General features: G+C 37.8%; 1 long non-coding RNA gene across 2 annotated transcripts; it reads left to right on the forward strand.

Moving 5' to 3' along the window:
- Positions 1-14: 14 nt before the first annotated feature.
- On the forward strand, positions 15-19,309 carry LOC311075590. 2 transcript variants are annotated; one of them, XR_014604524.1, is made up of 5 exons: positions 15-112; positions 15,064-15,096; positions 15,834-15,943; positions 18,256-18,314; positions 19,170-19,309. It is a non-coding gene; the product is annotated as an uncharacterized lncRNA (long non-coding RNA). The 2 variants fall into 2 exon arrangements; XR_014604525.1 differs by lacking the exon at positions 19,170-19,309 and adding an exon at positions 19,002-19,141.
- Positions 19,310-19,545: the final 236 nt, after the last annotated feature.

The raw sequence follows: 19,545 nt of genomic DNA on the forward strand, positions 1-19,545 counted from the left end.
CGGAAACCGCGAGACGAGGAAGAGTTGAACGCCGCGAGACGCCCACGTGAAGGAGTGTGTGTTTGATGTGATATTTTGGTTGTTTTTTAGCCAACAGCTCCTGTCTCTAAAGGTTAGTCAGTGCTAAACCGTGAAATAATAGTGATTTACATGAGATGGTTGTTTTTTAAGTTTACAATGCAGGCTCATACATGTGGTTTGCATAATTCATAATGCACTTAGGGATGAAACTCTATTATCATGGGTTTAAGAGGACAGTTCGTAACCTAAAGTTACTAATATGTGTAAACTGACATTTAGGTCTATCTCTTTTACATTAAATACTTTTATTAAATTCACTTTATATAGACTTCTACAAAATATACAATGCGTATAGTAAAAATATTAAAATATTAAAAAATATTAATAATATATATATATATATATATATATATATATATATATATATATATATATATCAGACATGAGACAGCAAGTGTCTTTAAATATTAATTCATTATTTTCATACTTTGTGTCAGTTTGGGGTTTGTCTCACTTAAAAAAAATGTAAACTTGATGCAAAACTTATTAAAACTGGCACTGAATTCCTGCTGTGTCCTTTTACAACCAACAGATGCCACTGTTGCTCAATTTAAAGGCCTTTACAATGTGGCAAAGCTCATAATTGAGACTTCAGATGACAGTGGCAATTACAAATCTATATAGCTATGCAAACACTCAAGTATTTTGCTGTGTGAGACTGTATTATAGGACAAAATCGGGCATATCTAATAAGAGACTTATTAGGAAATATCTAATTATGGACATGCCAGTCAGGCTATATCGAATTTAAGTACTTATCATGAGACCGCTCTTGTCATTAATATAAAATATTCTGCCACAGAATTCCTCATTAGTTGTCAGTTATTTAATTTATTTAATCAAATAAAGACCATCCCCTTGGATATAATGAATGTAGGACTTGATCTTATTTCTTTGATTTTGGACTTTATCCATTATATTATCATAAATTATAATGCTTTACGTTCCTGAATTGAGTCTATTAGTGAAAATGGTACTAGATATTGCTTTTTATATTATTTTAACTCCCTTTAAATATTACATTACATTAATTTGGTATGAAACTAAATCAAGAGCTGTCCTATACCACGCATCAGGAAAAAAATAAAACTGTTTTTCGAAGCTGACGCCCTTCCGCATAAGAACTCCCTGAAGTTGGATAGATTGCATTATAAAACATATAAAGTATTAGAATATCTGTAGAAAGGGCAGGCCATACTCATGACTGGACCAGACAGCTGTAGAGCTAAGCACAGAAAAGGTCAACCCCACCCCGATCACATTAGCGTACTGTCATTTTATATCATTTGCTTTCATAACTGATTTAAAGCTGAAGCTAGGACCCTTTTGTATCATTTTGATGTGTGACGATCAAAGGCTTTCATAACTGTGTCACACTATCACACCGTATGATGCATGAGTTGCTGTGAAACAATCTTTATTTAGCCACTGCAGCGAGCATATTCAATGCAAGCTGTTAATTAAAACTGTTTTTCATGTAAATGATAAATTGCCCGTTGGAAAGTCATTTGAAAGGCAGAATATAGGGAACGTGTTACATAACGTGATTCAAAACTACAGATATACTGTAAGCTCATTAGATCAGATTCAGTGCAGACCACACCCATTCGGACTTAGTCATGGCTTTTTTGAATCTAGCTGTATGATTCAGATATACAGCAGATGTTTACCTAGCAGAACGATCATAACCATATATATATACAGTGCTATGCATAAGTTTAGACACCCATGCTAAAGTTGACTAAAAAGAGGAATGAAAAATCATCTTTTGGAAATTGAACTTAATGCCTTAATTTAAAAAATTAGGAAAAATAGGCTACAACCTTTAAGGACACCAATTTTCTTTGTGAATGAATAATGTATCGTAAATAAATAAATGTTCTTCCTTACCTAGAGATTGGCATGGTTTTATTTCAGTTAGCCTAATAGCTAGTTTGATTTGCATTGAGAGATGATCTTATGGAAAGTACTCCATGCCAATCTCTAGGTATGGTGAATGCTATGTGATGATGTGGGGCTATTTTAATTCCAAAGGCCAAGGGAACTTTATCAGGATGCATAGTATCCTGGATCCATGAAGTAACTGGCCTTTAAAAATAAAAATCTGCCTGCCTCTATGGGAATTTAACATAGGGGTGTCCAGACTTATGCACCCTGTATTTTAAGTAAGAACATTTATTTATTTACGATACATTATTCATTCACAAAGAAAATTGGTGTCCTTAAAGGTTAGATTTTACCTAATTTTTAAAATTAAGGCATTAAGTTCAATTTCCAAAAGATGATTTTTTATTCCTCTTTTTAGTCAACTTTAGCATGGGTGTCTAAACTTATGCATAGCACTGTAGATGGTGTTTTGTGTTACTGTGTGTGAATGAACGACATCCTGGCATCCTGCGTTGATTTGTGGCATGGTCCCAAATCCTTCCTCTACCGACCTCCATCAACGGCAGATAATAATTACATCAGCATTACCCCACAACAATGGCGTACATAGATCAGCTCCTTTCAAATTACATTTCCTTCCTGTTGGGCCCATTAGCGATGTCGACCAGACCATGTTTTTTTTTTTTTAAAACAAACCCTATTGCTGTTGTTTCTGAGTGCATTTGCGGGACCGTGCCACAGAGAATTTTGACAGTTCTGTTAAAATCCCACTGGATGTCCCTCAGATGTAGAATGGGCTTGATTTGGGAGAACCGCTTGCTAATCTGCAGTGTGCCATAATAAACTGTTTTGGCAGGAGGAAAAAAACCTTCACATAAAGCACACAAAACATCAAATAGAGAAGACTTGAGCCACCTGGAGTGAATGCAGAAGAAGACAATTAAAAATCAATTTACTGTCAAAAAGCTTTGCTTTCTAATTAAATCCGCACACAGCCGAGTCTCTCTTGTTGCTGGCTGATGCACAGTTGCAAAGCACACATTTATTTATTTATTACCCCCCAGATGGGTGCAATAGTTATTATCGCTTTTACGATATTCGCTCTCTCTTTTTTTTTCAGACGCACTGTTTGAGATGCCGTGAATTCTGACGAGGACTATTATACCTTATTTCATACGGTTGTAATCAGGCTTCTAAATGCATTTTAAATGTGACTGCTGTTCAATAACTACCAGGTGTCCAATCCAACAACTGCGCCGTCATGATCGCTCTCATTAGCAACTTGTACATGTCGTAATAATGGCTATTCATTATAAGGCACTTCTTTTTTAGGGGCCATGCAGCTGGACACTACTTTGTCTTTTAATTCATCTATTAAAATGCCTTTAGAAAGTTCAACTTCCTCTCAGGGTCTCCATTAGAAAGATCTGAATGATTTCAAGAAGGCTTTTAATGGGTCTTTGAGGAAGGCAAATAAATGGAATAGAGTTAAATGGATTCATATTTTTCCCTATATGCCGCTGTTGATGTCACCGCTCTGGATTTTTGCTAGTGAAGGGTTTGGAACTGTGTGTGTGCAACTGTCATGATGCAATTTTCCTGACATTTATGGCTCAAAACTCATGATGTGCCTTGAAACTGGCATTGATATGAATGGCAATGTCATTTCACCAGGTATTATAGATCTCTTTGGTGAGGATGTGATGTTAAAGGGATAGTTCACCCCAAAATTTAAATGCGGTCATTAATTCAAAATCATCTTCGGAACACAAATGAAGATATTTTGATGAAATCTGAGAGCTTTCTGTCCCTCCATTGACAGCTACGCAACTACCACTTTGGCGCTTCGAAAAGTTCAGAAAGAGATCATAAAATGAATCCATATGAATTGAGCGGTTTAGTCCAAATTTTCTGAAGAGACACGATCGCTTTTTATGATGAACAGATTTAATTTAGGCTTATTCACATATAGCGCACACTGAATTTTGTTGTCAGATGCTTTAAATCCTTGAGCTCTTTAAAGCAGGATGGATTATGATTGGCTGTCAAAGTTTTTATCATTCATCAGCTGAAAAAGTGATTCCAACGATATCGTTTCATTGTGTCATTATCATTATAGTTGTGGTGTGGACTCTTGGTCTCTGTCTTCCTTTATGTTTAGAATGATTTATCAGAACTATATATTTATAGTTATCGTCCTTGATGTGAACAGGCCTTTAGACAGAAGGTCGTTTCTAATTGCACTCAACAAAAAGCTCTCAAGGCTCACTGCGCTTAAGAGCATGTCATCTGCGAATGTGTAGCCTTCTGAGATTTTTAGTATTATTTTATTGAAAAGAATTCTCTTTGAGGCAACAGGTGGATCCATAGCACACTAAAAATGTCCATGTACACAGCACTTTTTTTTGTCTCCCTGAAGCTCTTTTCATTTCTGACGTCGTTAGGCTATAACCACACGCATCCAGGGCTCTCGAACATGTGCGGAACTCCATCACAGACTTAATGACTGCCGCTGGAGCCACAGTGCTGCCCTTCCCTTCTCCGAAATGTCCCACAATAACCCGCTTTAATGGCACAATCTAATTAAAATAATAACAATAATCTTGAACTTTCAGTATGTAGACCTCTAACCTGTGAAATCTAATTAAGTCTCAGTCACAAACAAACAAAAAAAGGCATTACTAATCAATCAGCCAGAAAGAAGATAAATTAGAGGAGGGGCACGCGAGATACAGGGCTGAGAGGGGGAGATAAGCAGAGGTTAAAACAAGTGCAAATGCATTCCGCACAATTCTAAATCACAGCTGAGCAAAAGGTGTGGCCGCTTCTCAATGCATTCATTGTTCGTGTCCATTTTTAATAATGTAAAGTCTAATATTTTCAGGGACTACTAATGCAAGAGCATCAAAAGAGTATATTCAAACAATTTTATTTTTATTGTAATACTCTAAATGGTAAAAGTCTCATGGGTGAGCGTAATCAGTTCAGTTCTTTGAGTAAGTTCTTTGCGTTTGCTAATTAAATTTTGTTATGAGTTTATTCATACATTTTATGTTAAAGCTGTGGCCTAGATAGCCGTACTGATCATGCAAGTTCATATCTATCTATCTATCTATCTATCTATCTATCTATCTATCTATCTATCTATCTATCTATCTATCTATCTATCTATCTATCTCGCAAACACCGTGCGTGCGTGTGTGCGTATGTCCATCTTTCAGTTTTGGTCCTGGAAAAGAATTTATACATTTTATTACTCATAAAAAACGCATACATTTAAACATTAGTATACACTAGCATGTAGATGACCTCAATGCTTATAAACTTGGAGTAAAAGTCACAAAACCTTGATATTTAAATATTTATTTTTAAATACAGAAATCTTTAGTAATATCTTCAGCGTACATTTTCCTCCCAGATTACCATCAACTCTTGTTCCAGCATTTAACAGGAATCTCGGGTCAAGAGATACAGAAAGCCTCTAAACAGATGGAGGATGGTCTGCATATAAATATCGCCAGACACAGCATTCATCTGATTTCAATGATTAGGGTTATAGCTGCAACATCATCATCCCACTGCCAACACCTCCACATCCTATCCCTCTCACTCTATTCCAGCCCAGCTCAATATGTTTCATCAATAACGACCACATTACTTCAGTGTCTCTGCCATAATGACGATCAGGATCTCTTTGAGATGCTTCATCATGTCCTCAAATGCATTGGCAGTATTAGCGTTGTGGTTCCAATATAGTTCATGATAAATGATAGAATGCACCCGGTCTGTTCCTATTTGATCCCTCTGAATGCATAATAGATCACACTTACAAACAGAAATTTATGCAGGGAATGTTTCTTAAGACCTGTAAAGACTTTCATGAACTTAAAAAGTGTGTTATGGTAAGAATTATGGCTTTGCTATTATGTCCTTTTGTTGCAATCATATAAAAGTTAACATTAAATACTTGGGAAATTGCATGTCTTTGTTCAGTGTAGCGAGGAGTCAGAGCTTTTGAACAATAATGGGATTAAAAATGTAGAGGATTTGAGGATAGAGAGTCATATTGTGGCGAAACTACGTTTTGTCAACTCCGCTTTCCCAGTTTCTCTGTGTTTTTCTTTCCCTGAAATCAAATAGCGGTCTCTCCTATTTCATTTCAGGGACAGAAAGACACAGAGAAACTGGGAAACTGTTGTCACACTTTTTGTAAATATTTATTATGGTAGGCATATTGTGTATTTTCTGTTGTAAAATTAAAACAATTAAATCATATGTGACAACTTGCCCAGACCTGATATTTATGAAAAATACCCTTGTCCTAATGTTTGGTTAACATCAACCTTCATTATATGTAAATAAGTATTTATATATTATATATTTTTGGGATTATACTAAATTAAATAATGTATAATATTTAATATTAATTGTAATAGAAAAGAATAATTCTTAGCATTTTGTTTGTAATAGCTTTTGTACAATAAATATAATTGTACAAAAATATACACACTGTTTAAGTCGGTAGGATTTAAAAAATTTAGAAAAGAACAGCATTTATTGGAAATATAATCTTTTTATATATGTCTTTACTGACACTTTAATGCATTCTTGATGAATAAAAGTAATAATGTCTTTTAAATAAAGCATACTTATACCCCAAACGTTAGAATGATATTATATAAAAAACTAAAATCTTTTTAAATTTGATCTATTTGTACAATTATATTTTGTTGTCTTTACCCAAAAGCTATTTTTAAAAAATATATCTTGAAGGATGGAAAAGTGCCTAATTTACAACGTTTTTGAACTAGCTGTTTGACATCAACAAAACCAGAGAAAATTCACATTTGTATAATAGGACTTATATACATAATATAATAAATAAATAAAAAACTTTGTACATACTGTAATTCACATTATATTTTGTTCTTTGTCTGAAAGATTGAAGAATCTTTTTAAAATGCATCAAATCAGTACATTCATCACCATTTAAATCATATTGTTTGAAAAAAAAAAAAAAAAGCATTTAAAATTAGGTGTAAGGCCACTGAGCCTGAGCATGCTATTGTTGCACATAAAATATCAATGTTCATAACTGTGCAAAGAATTCAAAAATCTTTAGAAACTCATACGATAGTTCAGCATCGCACACCGTGAGATGAGTTAAATAGAGAGATTAAAAAATACCCAATTTCTCTCCAAAACGATACCAGTTTTAGTGTTCTGATAAATAAATGAGAATCACCAATATTAACAGATTACCTCACCTAATGCACTGAAAAAGGCTAAGATAGTGGGGCATCATCCCTTACATTTTACACGGCTACATTTATTCACATTGTAATGCTGATAATATCATTTGTAAGGAACATATAGAGAAGTTATACAAAAGAAAAAACTTTTACAAAAGAAACAAACACACACACACAAACAAATGCATGTCTCTTTGTAGTCTCGGCGAAGCTGTTTTATCAGCAGCATCCACACACAAAAAACACAAAAGTTGAACATGAAAAATGTTTTTGCGCAAGTGCACTTGCCAAATGAAGACGGATTGTATGAAATGGATCAATCAAAAAAACGTTGTTTATTAACGAGCTGTAGTCACGCACTGACAGAAATGCAGTTCAAGTTAACGCCATGGTTCATAAGGTGCACTGCACACCGAATCTGGCTGCAGTTCTTTGATGAGAAGTTGACATGGTGTCAACATATTGATAAAGTTAGGAATAAATGTAAAAAGATTAATAATGTTTTGAGGTGTCTGTCAGGGCAAGCAAGTAGAACATCGCTCATAAACATCTATCAGGCTCTTTTTAAGAACAGCGTTAGATTATGGTTGCCTAGCATATATGTCAGCATCAGAATCAAACCATAAAAACTCGATGTGGAACAGGCACAGGCACTTCGGATTTGTACTAGAGGATTTAAATCATCATCAGTGACTGCATTACAGGTTGAGGCAGGAGAGATGCCTTTACGTAGAAGGAGAGTTAAGATTATTCTGGCGTATTGGATACATTTACAAGGGCATAGCGGGATACATCCCACAAAGGTCACCTTACAAGATTGCTCAGAACATATTATAACTAATTATTACAGTTTTGGATGGATAGGAAATGCAAAAGCACAAAATGCAAGCCTCAGCCAGCTTCAAGTAAGCCCCACGGTGGCATTATCAACTGTGCCACCTGTGGAAATTCATAAAGTCATATGTAGATATAAGCCTTCAACAAATGTTAAAAGAAAAATCTATAATTATGCCGCAGAGGATAATAGTTCAAAACTATATGGACCTTTATCAAGATAAACTATTAATATTTACAGAGGGATCAAAGCAGCCAGAGACAGGCCGTACTGGTGCTGCTTTCTTCATTCCTCATTATGAAATATCAGTCCAAAAAAGAACAACAGATCATTTATCGGTATACACGGCAGAGCTTTTAGGAATCTTATTGGCAATACAGTGGTTGGAAGAAAATAATCAGAACCAAAATGTAACCATAGCTTCTGACAGCTTATCTGCATTATCTATACAATCTGGAGAAGCATCATGCAGACGAGATATAATATATCAAATACTCCACTTGCTTTTAATACTGTATGATAGAGGACAAGATGTGTCCTTCCTTTGGGTTCCTGCCCATGTATGGTGGAAGGAAATGAGATTGTAGATGTTTTGGCTAAAGGATCAATAAAACATGAAAAGGTTGATATACAAGTACCGTTATGTAGAGCAGAAATTAAAACCATTATAAAGGGACATACAAACAAAATATGGCAAGAATACTGGGATATAGCTGATACTGGACGACATTTGTATAATGTGCAAAAACAAGTAGACATTAAAGCTGCAAGCAGCGATGAAAAGGGCCCTCGCACCCGTGCCACCGCCACCCGGCGCCTTTAGGAAAGGCCTTAAGATTACACTCACCAAATTTGAAGAGGATAAGATCAAAACTGTAGGAGGAGTTAGTTAAAGTACAACATCAGGAAATGGCAAAAACTGCACAAAATCTGAGAGGAAGTTCAAAATAGCTGACTTCCTGTTGTGTTTAGGGCTGTGCTCCAAGAGACTTTTTTGTAGGTATTGGGTCATTACATGTATGTACCAAATTTCATACCTGTACGTGAAACGTAGAGCCGGGGCAAAATGTAGGGGCAATAATTAAGCCAATTTATTTTGAAATAACCCAATTTTGAAAACCACATCACACGTAAATTTTCACCACTTCTGAAGCGTGTGCAAAGTTTCATGATTTTTCGAGCAATTGAGCAAAAACAATAGGGTCCTCTCACCATCGGTGCTCGGGCCCTAATAAGCTGTAGGCAGGGCAGAAATCCAAAAGATAATTAGTCGACTTAGAATAGGTCATGCTGGTTTAAATTAGAATAGGAAAACAGCCCACTGGACTTTGTAACACACAAGAGACAGTAAAACACATTTTATTAGATTGTAAAAGATATGAGGAAGAAATAATGGCGTTAGAAATACAAGGTAGAAAACAAAATATGACACTAGAAAATCTGCTGGGAAAAACAATGTCTTGGAAAATGTACAGTCTCCTAATGAATTATTTAAAAAAAATATTGGGATAAGTGAAAGAATTTAATATGAATATATAGTTTCTTTTTCTTCTCATCCTTCCTTCCTGTCAAGCTGCTGTCCATACTCCAGTCTAGTAGGTGGCGGTAATGCACCTTTAAGTTGGTTTGCCAACCGGCAATAAAAATGAAAAGAAGAATAAGAAGAATCTGGCTGCATGACCAGGGGGCCAATGTTTCGTAAAAATTTTAAGCTTCCCCGGGCGCCGCCATTGATTAGCGGACCCCCACCTGCTGTTAGCATTCCATTGACTCCCATTCATTTTGGCGTCACTTTGACAGCGAATAACTTTACATCTGAGGCGTTTAAAAACTCCATTTGTCCATTATTTGTTTCTAAATAAACACGACAATGTATAAAAGGCTCCATTACCTTGTATCTTACGTTATGGCCCCGTAGAAGCCGTTTTTGTAAAAATAGGCTAACGATTGCGTCATAACCACGCGACTCTCTGTCGCACAGTAGAGAGATTACCGTATTGACAGGAGGAGAAGCTTGCGGGCAGTCGGGGGGACGTGGAGGCAAAATGACAAAATAATTAATCAGAATACTTAGCAAAAGTTTCTCCTGCTCCTAGCTCGTGGACAGCTCCTACTCACGCTCTCCGTCTCTGCAAGTTTCGGAAGGGAATGATTCAGATTTCTCTTGGCACAGCTACTAGAAGACAGACGGGTTGCTCACGTCACATCTACGTCGTCAAGCTCAGTTTGAGTCTGCGCAGTACGCTCAGCCATCAGGAAGTGAGAGCTTCTAATTTGCTTCACTTTTTTCCATTGAAACCTATGGGGTCGCTGTGTCCAGTTTATATACTGTCTATGTGCATGACGAGTGCGAGACGCAGCAGTGCACAGATCGTGACGCGCCTCTCTCTATAATATGTGATTGTGAAGTAAATGGGAGCGGGAATTCACAGCATTATGAACCCGTCACTTGAGGGAGTTAACACAGTGCGCAATACCCCCAACCTCACACCAAATGTTAGGCCCTGTAGACAGGCCAGCCTATATAAATATCATAGTAAGCAGAAATGTGAAATGTACCTTAGCATATTAGTGGAAGATTCTGATATCTCGATTGAATTGATGCTTGAAGAATGCATTTCTGCAGCAGTCACGAGTAACAGCAGGTATAGGCGGTTCAAGTTTTCTGTGCATAATGTGATTTGTTGACAGTCACGAGACCAATTACTCGATCCAATCACGTTGATGGATAAAACTAAAATTAAAACAAGCATGTAACGAGTAACGACCACAAACGGAAGGAAAATAGCGGAGTACAGTAAAAGTAAAATTACACCATTTTTACACTATACTCACAAAACTATACTCAAAAAAGTACAATTTCTGAAAAAAACTACTTAATTACAGTAACGTGAGTATTTGTAATTCGTTACTTCACACCCCTGGATGTAACCCTTCCCTTTGTGACAACTAGCCCCCCTACAGTATATCAAAGCTTCAGATCATTTGCTTGTTCTGTCCTCGCCGTGTTTATCTTTCGTGACCTTCCTGCGTGCAGTTTCGCAGCCGCTGTCCTGGCTGTCTCATTAGCGCTTCACATCTTCATTTCTCCCTTTCCTTGCCATTACTGTAGCCTAGCACGCTCTCCACTTCTCTATCAGATGCATGTTTCTCTCTCTCTGCCGCTTTATCCCCCGCTCTCCCGGTTTCATCCACCTCCAGATACATTATGTAGATTAAACATTGCTCAGCTGTACAGTGGAGTGTCTATGACTGCAGCACTTTGTTTTCCTAAATAATTAACAAGGCCGGTGTGGATTTACTGTCTAATGTAATACTTCCACATCCTTCTGGGGGTGAGATGGGCATCTGGCTCCCTCGCTCGCGCCTTGATGGCCCCCTAGAAGCCTCCAATGTGAACTCGGAGCATTAAAATTTAAAGCAGCACATTAGGTATGAGGCCACAGCAGAGGCTTTTCAGTAAACAGAAGGAATTGGGTGGCATTAACCGCAGAAACTGAGGCGGTAATGCTGCCTGCTCCCTAATGAGGAGGAAGGAGGGAGGGGGGGAAGGCCAACTGTAATTTGGCTGCATTTTTCCTGTGTTTTTATACGTGCATCGCCATTTTCTCTCCGAGGTATTGATTTAAACTTTTGCTCCATAATTAGCATCCTTTGGAACGGCCCAAAGTTGGCATGTAGTTTCCGTTATGTTAATCTGGCCCGATCGCGTGACCCCAACATGTCTGCCAGGACATTCCCCGCAGGTCACCGCCTGCTAAAAGATGCGACCCGCATCCCAATTAAGCGCTAGCCCGGTTTCATCACGGTGAGAGTTGTTTTTTTTCCCCGTACGAACGCTAAATAAACAAACACCCCCATGGAAAAGGTCCTATTTAATCAGCTTAGCCTCTGCTTTGGTGCGTCTTGACAGGCTACATCTGGGAAGGAGCCGGACCTGCCAGGAGTCATTTTCAAGAACCTTCAGTGACGGCCGTAATGACTAACCATCACCTCCCATTCTTCAAATTATCATTGCAGTCACATTCAATAGCAGAAGGTTCAGCCTGTCCCATCAAAATGGCCTTTCAGCCTCAGTGGACTGTGGAAAACCCAGTACATGTCTCTGAAAATGGCATGTTATTGTTATAGCCTTGGAAATCTGGGGGTTTTGTCAAAATGTGGCTCATTTCGGATGTTTAAAATTGAGTTGTGCTACTTTTTTATTATCTTTGTTATGCCAGCCGGGCTTTACGCTTAAATGATGCAAGTTGGCATCATGATTCCTCTCTATTTCCATTTAGCAAGTTATACACAAATAGCCCTGCACAGTAATGTTCGCTACAGTCACATTGAGGGAACGGAAAGACCAAATGTCTGCGTTTTCTCTTACAAAAAAAGTGCCACTAGCCTCTTTCCTCTCGCTCGTTTTTTTTTTCTTTCTAAAAGAGTGTTTTGCTTTGGTCTCACGGTAGCGCCTGAGTGGGTCGAGGAGTCGTATCTGGAAGGATATGAAGTTTTGAAGAGGCACATCGATTCTTTGGCTTCAAAGACATCTTCTGGAGAGCCACAAAGCCATTACTGGGGCTACCTGCTTGCTCTTAATGCAAATAAGGGAACGGGATTGTTAGACCACATCATAGCAGCCTGCTCTTTCAACACACTCTCATCAAAAAGCAATGAGAGTGGATTCAACATCATTATTGAGCATTTGTTTGTGCATGAGGGTGTCCTGTCTGAGCGAGTGTGTCCATGTTGACGTGAGCGAGCGTATGAGTGGATCAAGGCACAGAAGAGCGTGTGTGTGCTTATGCGCTCGTATTGATGTGTGTGTTGTGGTGACTAGCTGTTTGCAGTGAACAGGAACAGGCTCCATATATCAGCTAGTAGCAGAGAGTGCACTAGATCAATGGAGGAACCGTTCTCTTTGAGAGTCGACCGATGATCAGAGGTCTCGCCTGACCCCCTCTTTTCCCCCAGACCGACTATCCGAGAACTTTGCCGCCACCGCTCTCTAATTAGACCCGTTTTCCTCTCGCTCGCTAAACACCACTGCTTTTTATTGCAATTAGTTAAGTCATTAACTTGATAACACCACACTTGATAACGCCAGAGCTGTCTCGGATGGAAATGAGTGCGGTAGAGTGTTCCTTTAAAAACATCACTTATATTCTGAAGTTAACATGACGGTCATCATTTACTCACGTCATTCCAAACCTGTATGACTTTCTTTTTTTCTGCAGAACACTGTTTGCATGAAAAATGCAACCAATTCTCATTGGAAAAACATACCTCTACTTGCACAAAACAATGTTATGACCTCAAAACACTGTTAAAATACCACATGATTTGTAAGCTAATACATTTTGAGGTTTGCACCACATAACAAGCACTTTTCTGATGTAGTAAACTTGTTTGGTAGCTCACCTGATACAGTATTGCACTTGCAATGCAGTGAAATGCAAGTCATAATAAAAGAACTTTAAGACTTAGAAGCAGGCTAATATGGCTGCATTTCTCAAAAGCATTGTAAGCCTAAGTAGATCTGTCAGGGTTCTGTCACTTCCATCTAGTTTATTTCTTGGTTTTGTGTCAGAGCCCTGACACTCCTGTTTTGTCTTGTCCTTGTCTGAGCGCGCGCAGTATTGAGCGTGCTCGAGCCGTGTGTTCTCTTGTCTGTATGCCTTGTTACATGTGCGGGTCGTGGTGTTTGGATCCCGGCACATAGGTCTAGTTTGGTTTCAGTTCTGTGTCGGGATTCGGACATTCATGCTCCGCGTGTTTGTATTCTGTCGTGAGCGCACAGGGTGAGCTTTCGCTCGTTCTCGTGCACTCTGTCTTGTCACGTGAGCATGTGGTTTCGAGCTCGGGCCATACGCTCTTCTGTCTGCATGTGTTGTTGTGTCTTGTGCAGCACGCGGTTTGTGCTTTCATGTCACGTTTTGTCTTGTGCTGTGTAGCTGTGTGCTTTCATGTTGTCATGTTTTGTGTGAACACGTGGCTTGAGTTCTCATTAGCTGCGTGTTCATGTCTCATTTTGTGTGAGCACATGGCTTGTGATTTGTTTTACTGGTCATGTGCTTGTGTTCTAGTTCTGTTTGTTGTGAGCACATGGCTTGTGTTTCCTTGTGCCATGTGCTCTCCTGTCGATCTTGTTACCTGATTATTGATTCATTTGCCCCACCTGTCCTCCCTCGTTACCTGCTTTGTTTGCTCTCCCTATTTATTCTCCCTGTGTTTGCAGTCCTGTGCTGGATAGTTGTTGAATGTACCTTATGTGTCCAAGTCCAGTCCAGTCCAGTCCAGTCATTTCCTTTACTTTCCCCCTTGGGTCAGTTTTGGTTTGTGTTTTGTTCTTGTTTTTTATTAATGAAGCCCTTGTTTCCTGCACTTGATTCTTCGCCTCATCTCCTCAACCCCAAACCCTGACAAGATCATAGAACCATAAGCACCAATGACATCCACAATCAACTTAGCTCATGATGCTTTTGAGAAATAAAGCCATGGTTGGTTCAACAAATGTGTTTTTATGTCATGTTTGCCACTATTAGTTTGGTTTAGGGTATGTGTTACGCTATTTTTATACGCAATATGGCATTAACCTTTAAGTGCCACTCACTGGACGTTTCATGTCTGAACTGCCTTGATACGTACAACAACCAATGTGATAATACAGTGGGTGGCACTTTATTTTACAGTCCTGTTCCTCATGTATATATGTACTTATTATAGCAATTACATCAACTGGGTTATAACTAGGTCATAACCCTCAAACTATCCCTAAACCTAACCTTAACCCAGTTACCTTATACTGTATTACCAGTACTTTCTTGGGTACTGGTACTACACTGCAAGTATACTGTAAGTACATGTACTGTAAAATAAAATGTAACCATACATTGCCAGATCCTCGTTCAACTGTTTTGGATAACCTAAACTCACTTTTAATCCCACTGACTGGACTGACCATTTTTCCAATGTTGGTTGGACACTAGAATTCTTCAAACATTCTGCTTTTGTGTCTTGCAGAAGAAAGTTCTACAGGTTTGGAATGACATGAGGGTGAGTAAATAATGCCAGAGTTTATTTTGCTTTTGTGTGAACTATCCCTTTAACTTTTACAGACCTCACAGGTCTTTATTTATTCCTGTGTGCATTGAATGCATCTGCCTGGCAACAGACCTCGGCTTGGCTTGCAATCGACCTAGACAATGGCTGCTAACTGCATGTACAATGGAACATGAGATCATGCAATCATGCCTGTGTGTGTCTGGGGTTATGTCCATCCCATGTCTCAATCCACAATAACTGTCCCTCTGAGACATGCACAGGTCTACTGGGTTTAGTCTGAAGTAATACTCAATGTCCCTCTCTACGAAGTGAATTACCCACAGGTCAGTGGGGCACCTGAAATCTCCACATAATGAGTCCTGTTCATGATGTCATTTACTTTTCACTAACGGGGGCTGTGATATTTACATTTAAGTCTCTGGATGCCTGTAGAACAGATTGTAGAAGGGATTGCTTTTCAAAAGGCGTATAGATTTCATCACTTTACTCTTGTCCTCGACCTAGAGTTCCAATCTTAAACTAAGTAAATTGCTTTTAAAAAAATGAATTGTTATTATTATTATTATGTTTTTTAACTGTTAATTATTAACTGTTAATTTAAAAAAAGAATGAAACCAATTTTAGTTTGTGTGTGTGAAAATGATTTATTTGTACACAAATTACTTCCTCAGTTGTGGTGTCATTTCCATTATAACCAACAATTATTTTGACCCTAATGTTTTTTTAAGGATTATTGTAACTGTTTACCAAGAAGACAACAGTGTCAGTCAAGAACAAGCTAAACATGAAATATTAGACGTGATTAGTGGATGTGTGAAGAAAACAAAGAGAAATCAAGGTAAATATGATTTGTGAACAATGTTTATACTGTTCATCATTTCCAATTAAGATTTAATTTTTTGAAATTATGCAGAAAGTGTGAAAATATTATTTAACCTTGTTTTTAAAGGGATAGTTCACCAAAAAATGAAAATTCTGTTATCATTTACTCACCATTAAAGGGTTAGTTCACCCAAAAATGAAAATTCTGTCAGTAATTACTCACCCTCATGTTGTTCCAACCCCGTAAGACCTTCGTTCATCTTCGGAACACAAATTAAGATATTTTTGATGAAATCTGAGAGCTGGATCACTCCTCCATAGGCTTCTAAGGCATTATAACTTGCTGGCCCAGAAAATGTATTAAAGACATCGTTAATATAGTCCAGTACAGTGGCTCAATCTTAAGTTTATAAGCGACGAGAATACTTTTTGTGCGCAAAAAAAAATAAAAAAAATAACGACTTTATTCCACTATTCATTTCCTTCTCTCTGGGCCTCGAGTTTTTTCACGTAGTATAACTGCGCAGCGCATCTGTGTTGTACGTCACACGTAGGCTCACTATTGGCCGACGCTGGTCATGTGTGTGATGCGTGTGACGTACAACACAGATGCGCTGCGCAGTTATACTACGTGAAAAAACTCGAGGCCCAGAGAGAAGGAAATGAATAGTGGAATAAAGTCGTTATTTTTTTTATTTTTTTTTGCGCACAAAAAGTATTCTCGTCGCTTATAAACTTAAGATTGAGCCACTGTAGTCACTTGGACTATATTAATGATGTCTTTAATACATTTTCTGGGCCAGCAAGTTATAATGCCTTAGAAGCCTATGGAGGAGTGATCCAGCTCTCAGATTTCATCAAAAATATCTTAATTTGTGTTCCGAAGATGAACGAAGGTCTTACGGGGTTGGAACAACATGAGGGTGAGTAATTACTGACAGAATTTTCATTTTTGGGTGAACTAACCCTTTAAGTTGTTACAAACCTTTATGAGTTTCTGTATGAGATGTTTTGGAGAATGTTGGTAACCAAATGGGCCCTATTGACTTCCAGAGTATTTTTTTCCTACTATAGAAGTCAATGAATACCATCAACCATTTCATTACAAACATTATTTAAAAATATCTTCTTATTTGTGTTCAACAGAAGAAAGAAACTTATTTAGGGTTGTAACAACTTGAAGGTGAGTAAATGATGATAGCATTTTCATTTTTGGTGAACTATGCCGTTTAAAATGTTGGCATCAGTAAGACCTCACAAAAGATTTCTATTTCAGATCAATGCTCTTGCTCGGTGCTCAAAGTTCTTTTGAACTTTCTATTCATCAAATCCAGAAAAAGAAAATGTACTGTATCACATTTCCTCAAAATTCTTAAGCAGCACAACTGTATTTGATAATAATAAGAAATATTTTTGTTCTGTAAATCAGCAATGATTTCTGAAGGATCATGCGACACTGAAGACTAGAGTAACAATGCTGAAAATTCAGCTTTGCATCACAGGAATAAAGGAAAAAGGAATACATTTATATCATTTTTTTAAAGTAATTTGTTCCTGCTTTTCAGCATTCAAACAGTTATTTTAAATTGTAATAATGTGTCCCAATATTACTGTTTTTATTGTATATTTGATCAAATAAACAATCTCATTGACCCCAAACTCCAGTGAACAGTAGTATAACATGCTAACTGTGAAATGATCCTTATAGCCAGACAAGGGAGATGGCAATTTTATTCCCAAATTGTGGAGAGAGAGATAGAGCGTGAAAACGTTTCGAGTGGTTTTATTATCTAAAAGCTGTTAGCTGAAGAAAACCCAGATATTTTCACTGACAGGCAGATGAGCAACTAGTATTTAATCAATGGTAAATCTATCTTTTTCAATATCAACACTTACAAATACAATGTGATGATATCTAAATGGAGAACAGACACTGCTTTTGAGTTCCCGTCTTTTTCCTGTTTGAAAATACCCAAAGAGAAGTTGTGTTTCTCAGAGGTTCCTCTTTTACAGCTCAGGAGAGTAAAGCAGTAGTTGGACAAAAGAATGACAAAGATGACAAATACTTTCATGTAGTTAAAACATGTTTTTGAGGCAAAACATACATTAGATGGCCAAGTTTGTAGTATATGGTGCATCATTTGATAGTTTATTATTATATTATGATTATAAATGAATGTGGATGTATAGTCCTGAAGATTCTTGAATTTGATGTTCATAATGAAATGACTTTTGACTTGATAACTTTGAGCACATATGACTTTTTTTTAGAATTTTCGGAAATTCTTGAAGGGATGTGATATTAATGGGGATCTCTTTTTTTCCCAGGGAAAAATCATAGAAGCAGAAGACCTCAACAACTCTCCTTTTAACTTCATTGATGTCTGGTAAAATCCAACTGTGATATTTCAGATATCTGGGCTATGTTTTTTCTTTCACATGGGTGTACCAATATCATATTGTTTGGTTTCCATCATAAACTCATCAAGTTTATGATCAGTTTAGCAGAAATCTACCAATATGAAAAGAACAGTTCCATACAGCATCTTTCTCACATGGTAAACCATATCACTCCACATAATATGTATGTTTAATGTTCATTTCAGGGTTATTATTGTGAATTCAATATTTCAGCTATAAGTACTTAAATAAAAGTAAATCAGCTAAAACTGATAAATGGAACATATTTAAAAACAAAATGGCAAATAAAAATGTCAAAATCATACCTAAACTTAACAACTACCTCACAACTAATAAGCAGCAATTAGGAATTTACTGAGGCAAAAGTCATAGTTAATAGTTATTTAATAATGAGAATTGGACCATAATCTAAAGTGTGACACTTTACATAACACTGGTTAAATTTATGAATATATGACCACATTACTGTGAATCTGTCAGTCAGTGCTAAGTATAGCAGAGACCCCAAACTCTTCAGAAGATTTACAGTCGGTCTTATTTAGCTGTATATATTTTGAGACTCATCACAGGTGCTATCACTCATTTCATTCCGCCCCAGTGATCCTCCCCTCTCTCTCTTTTTTACCCCCCCCCCTTTTCTGTCCCTCTATCAGTGAATGCTGGACTTGGTCCACTACCACCAAGTCTGATTCCTCAGCCTTGGGTGAAATAAATCATAAAAAAAATGAATGCATGAATACAAATTGAAGCTGACCCAGGAAGTTGGACTTTTTCGATACGCTCGCTGTCTCCCTCACCCTCTTCCTCTCCTGCTCTGTTAGTTTTATCAGCTCTCCTCCAGGTCCTCTGTTCCGGGCCAGTGTGTTCGGTGAGCCGGTCCGGGCGCTGGAGCATTCAGGGCGCAGTGATGATTCTTCACATCCAAGAGAGGCTCGCACTTAATCTTCCTGCCACGGTTGGGATACGAGCGGCCGTGAGGGGGGAAAAGCCCTCGCCCTTCTGATCATTGGCCAGCGTCACCCTGGCAGAGCATCAGGACTGATCAACAATGTAATGCATTCGGTGACCTCCCTCTAAAAGGCTCCTGTATGCCTCCAAATGAGATTTGTGCGGCGCTGCTAATTATTTTCTTTTCACATTCCCGCTGTAATGCGGCCCCCTTTTACTCTAATCATTTCCTGAAAATGAGCAATTACA

Source organism: Abramis brama (genome assembly GCF_963993115.1).
Source record: "Abramis brama genome assembly, chromosome: 24".
Lineage (NCBI taxonomy): Eukaryota > Metazoa > Chordata > Actinopteri > Cypriniformes > Leuciscidae > Abramis > Abramis brama.